Here is a 20,578-nt window from a genome sequence, read left to right on the forward strand (position 1 = left end):
AAAACAAATAACTCCACTCCTACGGTCTTAGGATTCGGGCGTTATAAATACCAGAAACATATGCCGTGTGCCCACCGTCACTGTTACGTCAAGCCAAAGGTATACTCCTTAATATCTGTAAACGAATACAAGGTGGAACGGACATGCATGGTCAACACCAGACGAGTGGTGGGAGACGAAAGTAAACATTTGTACTTCACTGCTTCGAAAATTCCTTACCTCGTGATGTCCTACTTTAAGCTGCACATATATTTAGAATTTAGTATTCTTGATTCACTAAGAAAGAAAAAATGTAAAATCACACACTTTGATGCTATTAAATATTGCTTTCAACGAATATTGGAAAGAAAAAGAAATATTTTGCAAAACAGTTATATTTTGAATTTACTTCTATGAAAACGAAATATTTACATATAAGCACCAACACAGAAACACCTTTGAATTTTTATGAAAATATTCACTTTTAATCACACTGGCCCATTTATTTTAAGAAACGATACCGTTGACGCGCACGATATTCGCGATCGGCGGATGCGGTGATTCGAGCGATAATGAAAGTTCACTGCCGGTATTTCACTCCCATTAGGGTGCGAAAAAATGAGCTTATTTGACGTCTCATTATCGGGATTGTAGGAACTCTCTTCAATGAGTTTCTTCATTCATTTTAAATTCAAAAGATGTTAACTGAGGGTGTACGACGAAAACACATTGTTTATATCACAAAATCACAACATTTGTCGTTGCACTATTAGAAAATATTTAGTTGAATTTTAAACTAATTTTACAAATATTTTCATTTTGTGTTCTGTGGTGCATTTTTCTGTTGCGAGAGCAAGACTCCTTTACGTTTTGCTTTTTGGAGTTTTGAAAATGCTCTGACGCATGGCTTGAGGCGTCACATCGTTGCCAGTTAAGTTGCGTAAGAATACACTAAAAAGTGAAAAGATAGTTCATAGAAAACATTAAGTTTTTGCTTCACTGTTTTACTAATAATGCATAATGGATAATCCATAGGTTAGTTGAAACCATATTGATACTCTCAATAAAATAGGAAATTAATTATTACAACTAAATTTTACATTATCACGTAAAATCTGACGTCATCACATGAGTCTTTACTGCGTGGGTGTTGAGCATGAGAGTAGCGGAGTTCCTCACCTAATATAGGTTGACGGGAGGAAGTAGAGATGTCTGGAAAAGTGAGGCACCTTTTGGGTGACAAAATTCCTGTGCTTTTTTCTTCTCCACATGTTAGCTGGTTGCGTTTTACTTCTAAAAATCGGCGTTGAAGAATACGAAGGTTGATTTAAAAGTTTATGGCTAACCATACTGTTATAAGGGGGAAAAGAGTTTGGATCGGATGAAGTAACACGTAAAAATAATCAAAAAATGACCGATATTAGTGTTTAATCCATAGTATTCTGGGTTTATAAGATGGATAATCACACTGTCTATTCTGTTTAACTTCAAATTCTGCCTCTTCAGCATCTGGGTGGGAAGGAACAACATTTACGAATGTTTATCAATACACTTTCCCTCTAGTACTATAGATGGTAGAAATAGAATTTTTTCTGGTTACAACGTTGGTTCCATGGAAATAAACGGCAACATAGAGCTACAAGCGCCTTTTTAAATCGATTGAGCGTCTAAAAAATCCCATCATCAACCGTAACAATCTACGGAAATCAGAAGTAGATAAAATATGCTAGTACCTCCAGTTTAAATGTTGATTTACATACGGCAGAAACGGTGAAAGATATTGGGAATCATTACAATTTTTTATTCGATTATCCTTTGTTAAACAGTCTATGACGTAACTAGAAATGCTAAAAATCAGTCAATTAAGATTTCAACGTTGATCGGTATAAGACAAGAACTGTAATAGATAGTTACAACCAATTTTCAACAATAGATCCAGTCTCTGGAGAGAACATACCATCGCCATACGCAACACTCTGATAAAACCGGAAGTAGTTGATATTCACTAGTAGATCGGATTTCAATATTTATTTCTGTAATCTGTTGGTCAATTTCAATCTATCTACTAATCAACCTATTAAACAATTTCATCTTAACTGTATTAATTTTAATGTGTGTAGGGTATCAAAAGATATATCTACGTAGAGGATGTTGTTTAAAATGTAAATATCACACAATAAGCTTAACACAACATGCTTCGAGAGACAGAATATTACCCCAGCTATAACATTTCATTTATCATAGGATGCGATAGTAAAGGCAACACCAGTCTTGGATTTTTTGCTTGCACACTAACGATTAAGCGATTCGACAGATAAGAGTAACGCTGACTGGGATGTGAGTGTGAGCCTCCATTTCAAAGTTTTCAATTTACCGATGAATTGGATAAGAAACAAATTCTAAATTATAAACCACAACCCAGATACACTAGGGGAAAATTGAATTTCTTCGGTTTTAATACTAGCGAGACCAATGTAGTTTCTAACATTTCAAGTTTCCTAATTCATTGTCTTGTCTTTGAAAATGGTCCAAATTAAAATGGGAGACAACAACCTTTCGGAACTTTCCAATGGTTGGGCTGTATAACATATGGTTGCAGATACCCTAGCATCGCGTATACCAGACAACTTCTTTTACATAACCAAATCTTTAGCTAATCAACATCTGTGGCTAGAAAACATCTGTGGTACAAGACGACGAATATTTTGATTAATCAAGAATTTCAGATTTCACATTTGTGGACTTAGACGCATGACACATCCAGAGCAGACCAGAACAACCTAGCACCTCAATGTGACAGACATGTTTCGACATTCAATTTTACTGTAATGATTAACGTGGCTGGGCTTAGATCATTCATGCGCTTATTCACCAGTATTGTATTAAAATAATTCAATCTTCCAGTTATTTTAAGCCTCTTTTTGGATTCTAATAAGTATCTACGAACAATGAATTGTACAGTACTATACTATTAGTATTTAATACACAAGAATGTTCGTTTGTATTAGAAAAGGAATTTGTTGCTTATTTTAAATAATTATGTGATGTCATCATGGATCATTACACGCCAAAGCAGTTACAAAAACATCAGACATCGCCAGAATAAAAAAGCATCTTTGCTTGATTGTTATAACTTCATTAGATAGAGCTCAGAACTTTTGCTATAAGAAACGCCTGGACAGGTACAAACAAGCACAGCATTATGTTCACATTTGTTTGGTTCTACTCAAATGTATTGCATTTATCGTAGCTCTACTAATATTACATTAATGGAAATTAGAGTGACTTTATAAAGTAAAGCGCCAAATAAAAACACACAGGAAACTAACTTCATCTTGTTTTTTCAAACACTCTACTTCCTTTGTTCTCTTCGACTTCTGAATGTTCACTCCCGCGAAATGTACAGGATACAACGAAAAAAGGAAGAATGAGATATCATGTCATTGAGCAGGACTACTCTCATTTATTCCGTTCTCACTGTTCTCAGAATACTACTGTGGAACTTTGGAGTATGATTAATGCTCTAATATTTCACATGCTTATTATAATTTTGGAATATTAATTTCACAGAAAAAAATACTTTGAAGCATTGTTTATCGTAGAACAATCGTGAAAGTGCCAAAGATTCTTAGGTAGTTTCCTCTAACGAGAGTAGAAAAGAAGGAAATTATTTTTAGAAATAATCTATTTATATTATTGGAAACATATGATTATATGCAATCACGCGAGGATTGTTTAAAATATTACATTTTTAGTGTATAGTTGTGTTATGACACTGTAAAATACCGTAACGTCAACAAGAAATTTGCTCTTTTTCTTACCTACTGTTTAAGCCAATCATCGTCTATCTACTACTATAATAACATTACCTTTGACCATTCCGTTAGTGAGTAATAAAGGGTTACATTTATATCATTATTGTATGTTATACGTTTTTCGAATGGTATGTTATAGCCTTAGTCGTTATCATAGACCGTTTTCGGTAAGTGTCGACGTAACTGTAAGAACAAATGTAATTAAAGTGTATTTACACATACGACACATGTAAGTATATATACATAATTTATACCATGTTGTGCTAGATTAGACAAGCATCCATACATAGTTATAATTTCGAACATTCTTCACAGAAATTCATTTTGTAAAAAAAAAATCGATACGCCGGTTTCCTCTTTTCCTACTACATCGTTATCCACGTTTTGTTAACTACTATTTAGTATAATAACAGAATGAGGGACAAAGAAAATCTTGAGTAATATGCTCCAAATAAAAATGTTAATTACAATTAAACTAGAAACAAAGAAAACATTACAATAGTAACTAAAAATAGATACAAATAAATTACAGTATAATTAAAATACATTTTATTATTATTTACGGAAATTGCGACTGTTGTCGGGAAATTCAACATGTCCGTTCTCGGGTTAGCTTTTACACTGTCCTTCCCAGAAGACTAATTTATTTCCAAACACAATCATCTCTTGAACTTCACATTGATAGCATGCTAAATCATGATTCATTTTCCATTATTTTTCATGTTAACACTGTTACCTCAGCAAATTATGGAATTATTACTTACATGTTTCCATAAATGTGCCAGATGTTGTAGTAAAAGGGAGAATAAGAACTGCAGATATCAAATACCTTTCGATTTTTTAATAAGGTTTTAAAGCTGAATACTAAAAAGATAGTGAGAAAAACTGTTACTATTGCTAGTAATATTACTATGGGGTTAGCCTAAGCAGCTGATACAATGCCTCGATTCCCAGCAAAAGCTCATGTGATCTTATCTCAAGCTATAGAGTCACGTCTCACGAAGCATCAATTCTAAGAATGAGCACTCAACTCAAAAACAAACAAATGACACATAGTACGCTCAGTGTTTATAACTGGCTTAATAACTCTTAATAAAACATCTTATTTTTTAATAAGTTAAACAGTTGTTAATAACAAGAGGACAAGAAAAATATGGTATGTTTTCATTAACTTTGTTATCATATTACTTATTAATATTAACTATATGTATGGACGAAATATGAACAGTCATCACAGGATTGACAGAAAATGGAATAATAGTGTTTCTTTATAGATTCATTGAAATTTAATGTCTATTCTAAGAATAAAGATCAAATGAAATATGACTTCCAACTTAGGCTGAAATACGAATCACAAGTTTATTTTTGTCTTGGATGAACTTCCTGACCAAAAAGAGCATAAAGTTCATGCTCAGACATCCAAGCATAGTGAGAAACACGTTTTGTGTTACAAATTCTAACATATTCGTCGTTCACTATCATGCTCTGCCCTCCATTCTAAATCTATTATTTCGTTGTGTGGCTATTAACCAGTTTGGACCAAAAATGTCAAAGTTTCGTTCAGTTCCAAGAAGTTCATTAATGTTTCCTTAAATATGTTTTATACTGCGCCAAAACATTTAGGTACCTTTATTGACATATTAGGTAATCATGTACAGAATATATTATTTTTTGATGGTATTGTATACATAATACTTAAAAGCCATATATACATAAGTAACATGTGTGTGCAACCCTTATGAAAAGCCAAATGACAATCTGCTACTTCACAATATATTCTTCCTACATATTCGGTACATAATTCCATTAAAATAAAAACTGTAAATTATTATTAACAAGCATACTTTTAATAACATGAAATGACCCTTTTTGTTTCCAAAACTACCAAAAACACCTTCATAAGATCTTATCCTGTTCAGATCAATGATCTATTGTCTCATATATGTGTTATGAGTGGACAATGTTTTAATTAAACAGAAAGTAAAGTTTAAGTTAATGACAAATTTAGACTAGGCCTCATTAATCGAATTATGTACTATCGTACAACTACAATCAGACTTAGGAGCTTAATACTAATTTCAACATCATTACACCATTGTAAGTTTTATAGTTATCGTACTTCATCTTTTCTGAAAATTGCTAAATAACCATACTTCTTCATTTCCTGAAAACGTTACATGAGTTTCTATATTCATATCATTTTCATTCTTTTCTAGGTAATATAAATTATCGAATGGTGTATATCTTCTTAATATTCCAGTTAAACACAAGATAAAATGGTGACAAATTGTTAAAAACAATGTAACAATGTAAATATAGAATATTAGGGAACAAGAGCCAAAACATGAAATAACAATTGCATATTATGTTTTAGGCAAGATTCTAAAGGAAAAAGTAGCTAATTATTCTTCAATATTTCACACACAATGGGATAATGATTTGAGATAATTACATTTTTAATTTACGCATTCTGTCCAGTGTCAAAGGTGACTCATGAGGAATGAAAGACAAGGCGTTGCGAACCGTCAGGCTACTATGTCGTTTATTCAAAATAGGCATCTCGTGATTCAATATACGCATTGAAGTGGACGTCTGAGCAGGTGCCTAAACCCTTTCCTCTCAAATTGAAGTTTGGAAATAACCAAAAGTTGCACGGAGCTAGGTTTTGAGACTATGGAGATAACCGATCTCTACAGTTCCTTTTTTGACCAAGAGTGGCACACATCCTCGCTCTTATGCTCTGGTGGATTATCTTGTATCTTTATCGCCAAAAGTCCTTTTACGTCGCCGTAACGGGTATGTGACCGCCAGTACTCCAAGGAAGGAATGATTGCATAAGAATAAGTGATTAATTTTGAAGAGTTTTTATTTTGACTATTTAAAAGAGTCCCGCGACCAAACGGCCACAGTCAAAAGGGCCCTGCGTCAAATCATCTCTGGTCAAAAGGGTCCCCGCTACAAAAGAGCTGAGTCCAATGGGCCCCGCGTGAATAGGGCCCAAGTCGAAAATCTTTGCAACAAGAGAAACCGAATCAAAAGGGTCGTGCTGAAAAGTGCACGGTTCAAAAAAGGGCCCTGCGACAAACGGCCCGAGTCATTAGAGCCCCGAGTCTAAAGAGCCCTGGTGAAAAGTACACCGTCTCAAAAGGGCACGGGGGAAAATACTGAACTTAGAGGGGTTTTTTAGGCGGAGTTCTGAGAAATAATCAGATAAAATATTCTGCTCATGTTTCAAGTGCATTTTATTGAGGTAATATACTGTTGAATATAATTTAGATTAAAGGTAAGTTAAAATTATATTTGCCAGTCAAAACAGTGTTTTACTGAAATGTTCGTTGAGTGATTGGTCAGTAGATTGAGTGAGTGTGTAACTATGAGCTGAAATTGCTCATAACGAAAGAAGAATGTTAATTAAGAATTAACGTTATCTGCGGTCATAAAATGATTTTCTTGTTCTGAAAAGTTTACAGATTTACTCGTTGTGAAATGTATGCCTATTCCTTCATAAAAGTAAACTTCTTCTATCTTATACAATGTCAATTTGAGGTGATAGTTTGCCTTTAAATTTTTAAAAATTAGCTTCACTGTTTCGATTTTGCTTTCAACTTGAATTTTGCAGATTTGAGAATTTTGTCAAAATCGTAAATATTTGAGCTAATCCAGACGGCAACGTTAGGCGTCCTTAAGTGAAAAGAAGTCGTTAGGAAACCGTTATTGTATATTATATATAAAACGTTTTCCTTTGTAAAACTGGAGCTTTAATGTTTATATCCAAATGAGTCGTAGAAGGGTGAAAAAAGATTAGGTATACTTTTGTGTTATGGTAAAATATGTTCAAGACTAATTTGAATATCAAGCCCTTGATGTTAGGCTTCTTCTTATTAAGTTCCAGAGCATGTTTTATCAAGATACCGTTAACTTCATTGTTTGAAAAATACCTTGAATGATAAGATTGATGTGTTGTTCGATTATTTACCAATTTAACATAGTTATTAAAAGCGTTTATTTGTGACCATGGCACAGAAAAGTTTAAGAATTTTATGATGGATCACTGTTACCAAATTTGTGACACTTAATATAAAGTTTAATACTGGATGCAATAGTTGGAAGTTACTTGGTTTCATTTCCTGGATTTCATTATTTAAATATTTATTTTGGGCTCCCATGTGATAATCAATTTTAATTTTTGAATCTCATATAAAGAAAATCTAAGCAGCTGAAATTAGATAATATTAATAATAGGTTAAAATCGTCCTCTTCGATCTATTGCTACACTCTCTTTCGAAGTCATAAGAAATAACATCTTTTACTTCAGCTATGAGTTTTTTCTCTTTTACGTATTAATTGCTCAGAGACAGAACATGATTCATTCCTCAATTTTACAGCAGATAAGTCTAAATGTAACTGTTACGGTATGAATTCCGCTTCTTCATAGTTAACATTAGATTTGACCTTTGTGATTAAAAGTCCAAATTGTTCAAAAATGAGACCATTCATTTGTATTCCTCCCAAGAAAATAAGCAGCGTCGTGTAGCACTGCTGGCGAAGTTAATTCACTAGTCGCTTTCATTATTCCTACAAGAGAGAAAAATATTATTATAGTATTATTATTATAAGTATTATTATTATTATTATTATTATTTTACTTACTTAGCTCTTAAAAATAGACTACAGGTTGACACTATATATATTGAAATGCCAAAGGCTTTCTACTCTATAGAACATTGACTTCTAATTCGTAAATTATCCAATGTTGGTCTATCTTCTCAGTATATTCAATTGTTCCAAAGTTATTTATCAAACAGAGAATATAGAGTGAAAATTGGTCATGTAACTTCCAGTACTGGATGTATGAAGAATGGTATACCTCAGGGATCTCCTTTAGAACCACTTCTTTTTTCATTATTTATTAATGACCTGATGGCAAAGGTTAAATTCTCAAATATATTATTATATGCTGATGATTTGAAGTTATTTAGAATAGTGAATAACGAATACGGTAAATACTTACTCCAAAAAGGCTTGGATAGTATTAGTATATGGTGTAAAAACAATCTACTGAAAATAAACTATAATAAAACTAAGTTTATTTCATATATCAATAAGACGCAATACTATGTTAACAAATATGTCATAAGTGGAATACCTCTGCAGAAAGTTGAAAAGATTAAAGATTTAGGCATAACATTTGACATAAATATGAAATTCAACTATCATATTAATGACATACTACATAGAACACGAAAGACTATAGGGATTGTATTTAGACAGTTGCCTGAGTTTAAAAATGCAAATACATATGTTTATCTATTTAAGGTACTTGTAAGAGCCAGATTAGAATTTGGTGCTATTATATGGAATAATATATCCACAACATTATGTAGCAAAATTGAATCGGTTCAAAAATGTTTCATTAGGCTATTGTGTAGAAATAAGGAAAAAGATTACTACTCTCATAGTAATGATTACTGAAACAAATACTGGGGGTTGCAAGAATTAAATGTAAGAAGAAAAATGACAGAGAAAACTTTATTCAGAAAATTTTAGATAATAGATATAGTAGCGAATACTGCCTACATAATATAGGTATAATGGTACCAACATATAATCTTATAAAACCATCGGAAATTGTTCCCATGAATAAAAATTCTATAATCTTAAGAAAACTGACATGTTCTTTTAGTATATTATCGGGATAATTGTATTTATTGAACAGACGTATAGATTTTATTAGGTATGTATATTTTATATAGTATATCTGTATGTTTCACTGTATCCTTGTTTCAAAGACAATTTGAAGAAAATTGACTATCTATTTTAATGAATAATGAAGTAATTATGTTTATCAAGACAAGATACAAGTCATAAAATTATGTATATATTATAAGATAGACAATGATCTCCTATCGTCGAAACAAATGTATTGTTAATATTAAAAGGAATATAAGATGTGTGTTATAACCCTTAATTCTATGACTAAGTGCTGTATTTTTGCTATCTGGCTGTTCATGGCACTAAAATAAATATATTATTATTATTATTATTATTATTATTATTATTATTATTATTATTATTATTATTATTATTATTTTATTTTATTTTTATTATTATTATTATTATTATTATTATTATTATTATTTACTGACTTGACGTATGATTTAGTAGAGTTATTTCAAGTTTTTTCAGTTTTGCTGCTTTTATACTTCCTTCTTCCTCTTTCGGCTTGAGATGGTGAACAGAGGTATCCTAGATCAGGGCTCTAAAAGAATCTGATAGTTTAACCCGATGTAGTTTATGATTTAGTTTCCAAATTATTTTTGAAGTTTCATAATACGTATAATTTGAACTTCAGCATTTTTTCTTCCTAAAATGTTCGTGGATGAGTACATCCTAATATGAGTGAAATTACATTTGTCTGTGATGTCTATCAGAACATTAATTTTGCCTTTTCTGAGATTTCAGGAAATGTTATTACTGTGTTCCTCTGTCTTGGCTAATGATTCTATCTCGAATTATATTTACAGTGTTCTTTCTAATTCAAGTAAGTGGAAGTCCTTGTTTCATAACCAAACACCAAAATGTAAGCTGATTTTTTGCTCCTGCTTAAACATATGTGTTCACAGCAAACGTGACGTCGAACTAACTCAGGCCAACCTGCTCGATTTTTACAACGAAGAATTTTAGTAAATTTTGAAGTACTTTGATACCGTTCAATACGCCTATATCAGAATATCTTAAAGCTGCACAGTATTTAAATTCGAAGTCATACATTTTAACCAATTTTGGGAATATTTTTGGATATTATAGCGAAGGGAAAGGGGACAGGTTGTGACATTGGCTAAGAAGGAACTCTATCATGAGGGACGTGTTGGAAGAGAGTAATGGCGGGAAAGAAAGGAATCAGCGAAGGATGCTACAATTGATAGACGATATGAAAAAAGAACATTCATGCTTAAAGATAAAGAGGTTAGCGGAAGACAGCGGAGCATGGAAGCTTCTCAATTAAAGAAAGTGACTTGTGTATGATGACTGATGATGATGATGATGATGATGATGATGATGATGATGATAAGGAAAATAAACATTTAGAAATATCACTTTTTCGAACACGTTCATGATCAAACAGTCCATGGTCATGGTGAGGTTCTGAAAAAACTCTTGACTCTTTTAATCTTTAAATATGTTGCAATGTTTATGCTCACAGTTCAAGCATACGATGGTGCTAAGAAATGAATATCAACCAAAAGGTTGTACACATTCAGATGCAGAATTTTTCCCGTATGAAAGTAGGGGGTAAATTCTGCAAAGTACATGAGTATTCATTGTTACAGGCAACACCTGATTTGGTAAAAAAGAAATGTTTGATGTAAAAACGTAAAATCTCTTAGGTTGCTCTTCCCAAATACTGATGGATTGAGAACATTTTCCTCTTTACCTTTCCTCTTTACCGCCTGAACAGAGATCACTGCGATCAGTCTCCAATATGAGGACTCATACAGTTTCGTAAAGAAGAAAGAACTATCATCGTAAATAATGTTTACTAAAATAAATTGCATTGATTCGAATCTTTTGACAAGAATGAAGATCATTGGGATATTGTGACAATAAGGGGTATTTTACTTTAAAAGTATACTAACCAATCCAGCCTTTTTTATTTTTTCTATACTTTTTATGAGCTAGTGAAATGTGTTCAAATATTTTACTGTTAAAATGTTATGTTTCTAATTTGTGAAATGTTACGTATGCAATGAAGTATTTTGTATTATATTACCGTTTAGATAAATGAAGTTAAAATGTGTAATGAATGGCAACATTCTGAGTGAGTTGTTTCTGATAAAAGAGAAAATCCTGGAAGGTATTAAGTTTACGAAAATAAACCTCCTGCTTCCTAAATAATATCTAAACATAAATCTGTAGTAAGTATAACAGTAAATATCAAAGAATTATGTGACAGAGATCAACGAACTGAAAGAACAAATGCAGCACATTCATCTAATTATTAGTTTTGAAATTATTGACGTTTGCCTCATTCAGGGAAGATTTCCCAGACAAGTTAGTCAATATTTTTCATCGAGTTGTAGTCTGATTACTTGACAAATGAAACTGAACAATGAACAGTCAGTGGTCTATCTCGACGATATCTTTAAAGATGTTCTTTCACTCTCTGATCTGTTCACTTTCTGCACAAAACATTTCTTGGAGACATTGTTTCTTGAAATACAGAAATATTAAAAAATTGCATTGAAATATACTGCAGTGTCAATAGAGTGTAGAGTAAAATTTCAGTACTTTAAATAGAACTGAAACTTTCCTAAGGATTCGTATGTGTCAAGACAGGTTACATTTAATCTTATTCAAATTACTAACCTCAGCAACAAAGTAATTGAAATGATCGACAGTCAGGAGAATAAGCATGCTGAACTCCTGTATAATCTCCCATTTAGTAAGTTCCACTTTATATCTCTATTACCAGGTCTTCTAGTGTGCATATTTAGACCTATATAGTTACCATATATAGTATTTTTAGTCTTCTATAATCTAACATGATGAACCACTTGTGGAAAGTTTCCAACAGATTACATCTGGATACATTGCACGGAACGAACACGAGTTGCTACTTAGTCAATACAGTATTAGCTATTTTATTCATTCAAGTTTTGTTTTAATTATCCTTACTTAACTAAAATTTCTCACTAGGAAATAAAAAACTGATTATACCAAACAAATGGATCTTCACACAAATTGATTTACTAAAATTTTCCACATTTCATTAACTTAAACTTGAGTAATTCCTTCATAACAATGAGAGAATGTTAGCCATTACGAAAATAGAATTCAATTATGAAAGTTTACCACCTGCCAGATAGTCCATCATATCAAAACTATATTTTTCCAAAGGTTAGTTGCATTATAAATTATATTAAATTCTACTAACTTGCTCTTCAATAAAACTTCCATAATGGTAATAGAATTTAAGCCGATACGAAAATAATTTTCAGTTAATAAAGACTATATGTGATTAGAGGTTAAACGACGGTTAATGAAGTGGTGCATCACATATTTAGATGAGAATCGCAGTAGACTTCAACTAGTCTTCTTCAAGATATATTAAGGTGTGAAGTATGAAAATATTATTCAATACAAATGAAAAGAGGTAAAAGGTTATTGACAGCCACCACACAATGACCTGTCAAGTGATTAAAAGGGACTATGACTGGCCAGACAGAGCTGAGAAAACCCTAACTCTACATTGTATCATTGGAATGTCTTACATAACAGATAAAGGTGTGATAACGTGTTCCTATGTTTTAAAAGTAATATGTCTTTGCTCAAAAAAGACAAAAATTATCAACTAAATAGCATATGGTATTTATATATATAAACATATTATCTAAACGGGGATGACCGGTGACGATTTGAAAGATTTATTGCCGTTTAATGTGCCAAATATTTCATTCAATACCCAATTGTAGATCTCGATGGAACTAGGATGCCCAATGCTATTTTTATTGTTTTATTTTATTTCAGTTCAGTTTAGTTTAATTTTTCTGGAAGTCTAAAGTTACGAGTAGATATCAGTCACTAACACGACCTTTTATAGCCGACTATAGAATATTCATACCTAGTCAGTCGTTCCGTTAACGACGGGTGTGATACAAAAATATAAAATAAGGACACAAAATGAGTATGGTTTATAAGCTTCATTTCTGTTTAATTTATTAAATGAATCTTTCTATTTGTGCAATATAATAAAATATCAGATTGAAAATTCATTATTTTTATTGCGTCTCTGAAAAATACTGACAAATGTTTAACATAATTAATGATATAGCATTTCTGGTATTTTGCCAAACAAAATAATATTATTCCTTCACAACATAAATCCTTTCGATAACTTATGAAGTTCATATTTACGAATTTTGCCGTTTCAACAAAATGTTACTTTTTAAGTGTAATATATTATGCATCTAAGTTTCTTGCTGTTACACATGTTGTCCATCAGCTGTTTGAGTTTTACGTCCCACGGTTATGTGTCCATCAGCTGTGTGCAACTGCCAGACCGCCCCCCCCCCGCATTGAACCCTTCAATTACGACAGTCTGGGCTGCCAATGATAATGTAATAATTACGTAATGTCTAAAACTGAATTGAAAAAACTGTCAACCCTGTATCCTGCAGTGTGAACCGTATTTCTAGTGAGTTGCCAACGCTAATAAATCTACATAGAAGCTAACGTTCCTTTTCGTCCCCAGCCCCTCCTACTCGATTTTTTGCTTCAAGCCTCGTGTTAGGTAAAGCTTAAGAACTTAGTTTTGAGGTTAAGATAGCCTTTTGCTTCCAATTTATTTTGAAACATTCAGTTTTTTCTTGTTTATTTCTACCTTTAGTGCTATCATGTAATATATTGTGGTATCGGGGTGAGGTGGCGCCTTGTTACTCTCTCGTTAAAAATGTCGTCGACTCATTTTTCTGTTCTTGTGATGTTAGCGTACGTGGAAGAAGTTTCTTGATGAATATGAGTATTCAATTCATGTGAAAATCCCCTCGACACCACTAAGCCCTCTTTAAATGGCCAAAATCTGTTCTATCTTGCACAGTCCTTCTTACTCAGAAATTTGATCAATTTATTTCGCAAAAAAGAAAGAAAAAAGAAATTCAGTTTGCTCAGGAATCACTACAACTTTTCATAGGTATTTAGCAAGAAGTATAATTAAGCAAATACCTTGCGCATGACGTAGAAAATTTCAAAACATTTTAAAATATTGTAAATTTATGAGATTAATTTTATAGTTTCCACGTAGTATTATACACCAAGAAACTTGAGTGTCCTTGATTACTTGAGTATTATGGAGCTTGAAGAGCATACTTGATTATCTATACTAAATCTGATACAGCAAAGGTAACATTCATGACACAGCCAAATCCAAAAACTAGTGGCATCTCTAGACTTGAAGTTAATGTATAAGAAAGCTAATACAATTATCATCGAAGTAATGTAAAAAGACTGGTTCTAGGCCACTGAGCACATACGCCCATTTCGTCAGCCCCTACTGATGAAGGCGGCTCAAGTGCCGCCTGATACGTGATCGTCCCCCGAGGAGATGGGAAATTTGTTCTCTGTTACGGGAGGCGTATTCGTTCTCTTTTACGACCGCTTTTTTGTCCCTTATATAACATAGCAGAAATTACACAAGAAAAGCTACAAGCATTTTAACAAAGTAGAGCTGATAAAAGAGAATGCCTTTTTTGTTCAACCCCTATGCAACATAGCAGAGATTACGACCATGTAACTGTATCGCCCATCTACGGAAAACTGAGTACTTCCGTAAAACTCGTTCTCTTTTATAGTATAATTTTTCAACACAAAATTTAACAAAGCCGAAACTACATAAAATTATGACACATTTTCCAAGTCTATCTAACACAACAGAGATTTCACCTGGTACAGTTAACTTTTTATGAATCCTTTTTACAACTTCTATGTAAGAAGGACTATAACCACCTTTCAACCCCTTACATGCAGTGATTATAAATGTCCATGGCCTTTTTTAAACAACTATTACCAAGGGCATAAAGCAGAGACCTTGTTTCATTTTTGCAACCCTTATTTTGAAATTACAAATTTAGAATATTATATTAGTTTATGTGGGATACGCCCATTGAAGCAATTTCTATAAAACTCGGTATATAGAGGTTTCCGAACATGCTGATTACGACTATACTTAGGCCTTATAGTTTATGTGGGATACGCCATTTCATAGCAATTTTAGCCGATTTAGATGAAATTCGGTTTTCGAACATGCTAATTACAAATATTATATTTAGTGTTTTTATATAACTGTGTTTTTTTTTTTGATCAGCAGAAGTTATAGAAGAACGATTATGAGCTTCCATACGCTTAGGCACTATGGTTAAAAACAGTTCTGCAAGTGTTATTTTAGAGATTATAAAAATAACATAATTTAATACATTAAACTTCTCATTAGTGAATATATTAACAATTTCTTACCTGAACTATGTTTTGGAAATGAGGATTTTTTTATTTCAGTGGATTATATGTTCAGGTCTAAGGAACTAAAAAAATCTGTTTTTAATTATATATTGCCAAGGTGCTATAACTATAACGTATGAGGCAACTTGGAATTGTTCGGTATAATATATGCGTTATGAAACCAACGAAGCTTGTGATTCCTAATTTAATCACACGATCAGAAAAGTATCATTACTATTATTATCAGTATCTGAAAATATTGACAGAAGCATGAGCAATAGATAACTTAAAGCTCTAGAGAATAAATATGGAAAACAATAATGTCCAGAACAGCGAGGTAAGGCACTTTGAAAAAGTCTAATATTCCATGTATTAAAAAATTCGTTTTAAAAACCTTGTATGACGTTATATATACGGTGGTATATTATAGCTATCGAAACACTCTCCCAAACGCACATTATTTATATAAACGGCAAGCGAATGTTCACCTGGTTTATCCTAATCCTTTATCAGGAAAACCAGATTGATTGTATTTCTCCATGCTATTTATCTATTACTGGAAACAACACAAAATTCAGAAAAACACACATCTCACAGATCTTTGTAAAATATATTACTCAAATGTGTTTCTCGAGTTATCTGGGATGAATACATTTTACTTACTTTGTTGTTTGTCTGATGCGTCTGCAAAAAGTTTTCAATTCCTTTGTAAATCAAACGGATTGAAATCCAAACACCCCTTCATGGTACAATAATTAATTTCTCCTGAATGACAGTAACACATATTGCAATCTTTCATGCAGTTTCCACTAAATTTCCCCTTACAAACAACTTCACATGGCTGGACTGAAAATGGAGATTTCATAGTATATTATTATTATTATTATTATTATTATTATTATTATTATTATTATTATTATTATTATTATTATTATTATTATTATTATTATATAGTAGCTGATTTTTCTTTGTACATATCCTAATCTTTCATCAGGTAAACCAGATTGATTGTTATTCTTTATGTTAGTTCGCGATTTCTGTAATCAACAGAAAATTCAGAAAGAAACACCTCGCACAGATCTTTGTAAAATATATAATCAAACGTGTTTCTCGAGTTATTTCAGAGGAATACATTTTACTTACTCTGTTGTTTGTCTTAAATAGTTTTCAATTTATAACTACAGTGACTAATTCTTTTGATACGGAAACAACTTGCGATACAGCGATACGAATTTCTAGACACAAAGCTTCTTAGCTGTCCGAGTAATTGTGTTGTTACTGGGGAAGTTCTAGGGAAAAATTGAAGATCTGGGGGAGAGTACGTTATGGTTAATTTGCAATCAAACTTTAAGTTGCTGGAACAATAAGTTTGTCGTCGTGTACTGCAGCGTTCCACAATACCAAGCGGAGTGAGTGTTACAAGGCCTGTGCTAAATGAAGATCTAGTGTATAGTGTAGTAACTGTTTTGGTATCTATTTTCTATGAGGACCTTTTGTGACTTTCTAATATATAATCTTCAGCTATAACATTTACTTCGTATAAAATGTGAAATGTAGAAAGTAAGTTTTTCTAAGTAGTTTCTAAAATACAATATTGAGCATGTAGTTTCATCATTTGTAGTGTAAGCTCATTATATTGGATTGGTATATTCGTGATGACATTATAATTGTTAAAACATTACACAAATGCAAAAAAAATACTATCATTGAGCGAAAGAAGCCAGTAGCAATATTAGTTTTCTTATTTGCTGATTGTAGTTTCGAATCGTCTCTTGTAAGAAATAAGCGAAATCTTGTTTGTAAGTTTAGACGTACTTGCAAATACACTTCAACCATTAGTGACGAAATTATTTGCTTCCACTGTTTGACCAATATTGTCTGTAAGACTCTTAATTTTCTTTAGTGTAAATTTAAAACCTAATTTCAGCATATCAATTCAGAAGTTATAGGCTTTTAATTTGAGTATGAATATTTATGTAAACAGAACACTACAATTTTTAGTACAGGAGCATAATTTTCCATGTACTTTGCAATATCAGATACCTCTAGTTTCTTCATATAGTGGTTTTAAACTAACGATACTTTTGACTCTTTTGAAATTACTACTTTTAATGAGAAAAGTTTATTTTTATTGTTACCAAAATAAGGTAGCTTTGTGCCAGTAATGTAATCTCCTGATAATTTCTACATAATAGGAAGACTAGTAATTACAAGTAATATTTCTTAACTGCTAACACATTAATCACAATTGTTTGGGTTCGTACAGACGAAAAACACTAACGGCAAGGGGATTGGAAACTTGTGCAAAATTCAAATAATTCTTTGAGAATTTTACATGTTTTCTTAAGGACCTCATTTTTTAAAGAAAGGAAAAAGGTACAGTATACAGCAGAAAATTATAGTAATGTATCAATAATAAAACAACTCATTAATATTCACTTAACCTTATATGCTGCGCTTCCTACCTGGTTTAAAATAAGCGCGTGAAACAATATTCCGCACATCTTATACAACTACCAACTACAGCTATGTTCTTGGTTGACTTTAAAACTTTTAGCATCACATGTAACAACCTCTTCTAATTACGAATGGAGCCAGATTTAAGATCATCTTAAAGGCCGAAATGGACACTTGACAAATTCAGGTTTATTTCTGATGGGTAAATTAGAAACTATGATCACAAAACTATTTATGCTACAGGGTGTCCAATATAGGCCTACAAAGCAATCCGAAGTTTGGGATAGTAGAACTTTTGAACCTAAAACGATACACAAATAATGGTTATACCAAAATAAAACTTTGTTCATGCGTATATTTTTAAACTAGGAAGCAATGATTGAACTACACTACGAACCACACAGTGTTGCCAGACGAAACCGAAGGAGTAAATCAATTTTTTGCAAAACATGTAAATTGACTCATAACTCGTATGAATGTATGTTCTGTCGTTAATTTTCAGTTTGTTTAGTTCGAGTAGCTTGGAAACTGTGGAGCAGGAAAACGAATTTTTCATTTCCACAGATAACTAATCGGATGAGGCTTCTGCAAGGGAGAACTAGGGAAATTGTAATTTTGATAAATTAACATTCTGAATTGGCAGCATTGCTGATGTTTCAGTGCATCAAAAGATGTGCTAAGGATCTGTCTACATTATGCAATTCCTGAAAACAAAAAAAAAACAATCTTTGAAATTATCATGATAACACTTTTATTTACATCCATCCGGCAACACTGCTACTATCAGAAATGAGTTATCTGGTCTACAGCAGATGCAGAAAGTACCCCCTATTTGAATTCAAACACTGGTTCACTCGTTTCAGCAGGTTGACTGCAACTTCACGAAGGTTAGAAGTGTTAATGTTCCCAATGGCACTGCGAATGTACGTTTCCAGGTCTTGAATAGCTAGATAAAATTCTTGTATACCTTTTACTTTAACTAGTTTCATAGAAATGAATAGCACTATTGTCAGGTGGATGAAATTAAAAGTTGGTTCATGATAATTTCAAAGTTTCTTTTTCGTTGGTTTTAGCAATCACATAATGTAGACGGATCCTTAATACACATTTTGATGCACTGAAACATCAGCAATGTTGCTAATTCACTATGTTAATTTATGAAAACTACGATTTCCTGTGAACTAAGTTTTAAATAACACCATTATTTACTTTTAATAATTGTACATTAAAACTACATGTATTTTCTTTATTACTAACAAAATACAGCTATTATTTAAAAGTATAATACAGGATACCAAAACATGATACGTAATCAAATACAGTTAAGTTTGTTCCTCCAGTCGATGCTTTAACTTAGATTTTATGCCAAATGTTATTCAGGAACACTGTAATTTCTATGGATGGCAACAATGTAAATTTTTCAGGTTCATATTTTCTATTATTGAATAACATTATCTGTGATTATGGTAAATTGCATTTTATTAGCTAGATTCACTTATGAAAGAGAAGCAGAAAATAGGAAAATTATGTATTATTTTTAGTAAATAATGCTCTTAATATGTATCGGGAATTCTTGAATTTTAGTTACAATTTGAAAAAAAAAAACCTTCAACTGCTCTATTGTTAATAAGTTACAAGTGGTACGATTAAGCCTATTGTTAAACCACTCACGTTTCCGTAAATATGATTTTGGCGATTTGGATGCAGACAATCCAATTAAATAAAGAATGAGCCATACCAATAACTTCATTCCGGTCAATTGCTTGAAGCTGTAAACAGATGAAAAGAAGAGAGCAACGTTAATGTTTATTATAAAAGACAATCTGATACTTGAACAGGTTTGTAGAAAGTCAGTTAACTGACCCTTAGGAAACTCAGTGATCAGATTCAAATAAAACGAAGATATCATGAGAATTAATAAATAGTAGATTGCGCTTATAGAGAGATCTAGTTTTGGAAAATTTCATGAAAAGTTCAAACTTGAAAAGTTCGCGCGAAATTTCTCCGAACGTTCGGCTCATTTTTTAAAATTGTTCATTAAGAAAATCCCTGTAAAATTACAAACATATTGGTATATAGCATGGCTATATTAAAAATCGAAGTACATTTATTTTGTTTTTTTTCCTCTCTCTTTCTAATAGTACATAATTTTTACATTTTTTCAAAAGAAGTTACGGAGCGTTACAAGCATGTATTTCAAATTCCAAGCTTATATCATAAAACAGTATGTTTTCGGCAGTAACCTTTAATTTTACATGATGCTGACAACCGAAAACTTAAATTTGACTTGCATATCAAAGAAGTTTATATCATAAAAGATAAAGCAAAAACGTTAA

General features: G+C 32.0%; 1 long non-coding RNA gene across 1 annotated transcript; it reads right to left on the reverse strand.

Annotated features, from left to right (window-relative positions):
• Positions 1-7,957: 7,957 nt before the first annotated feature.
• On the reverse strand, positions 7,958-20,013 carry LOC145691750 (uncharacterized). Its single transcript, XR_014132530.1, has 3 exons — positions 19,914-20,013; positions 16,449-16,631; positions 7,958-8,369 (listed from the first exon to the last, which is right to left on the reverse strand). It is a non-coding gene; the product is annotated as an uncharacterized LOC145691750 (long non-coding RNA).
• Positions 20,014-20,578: the final 565 nt, after the last annotated feature.

This window comes from Thermobia domestica, chromosome 8, assembly GCF_964235325.1.
Source record: "Thermobia domestica chromosome 8, izTheDome1.hap1.1, whole genome shotgun sequence".
NCBI lineage: Eukaryota > Metazoa > Arthropoda > Insecta > Zygentoma > Lepismatidae > Thermobia > Thermobia domestica.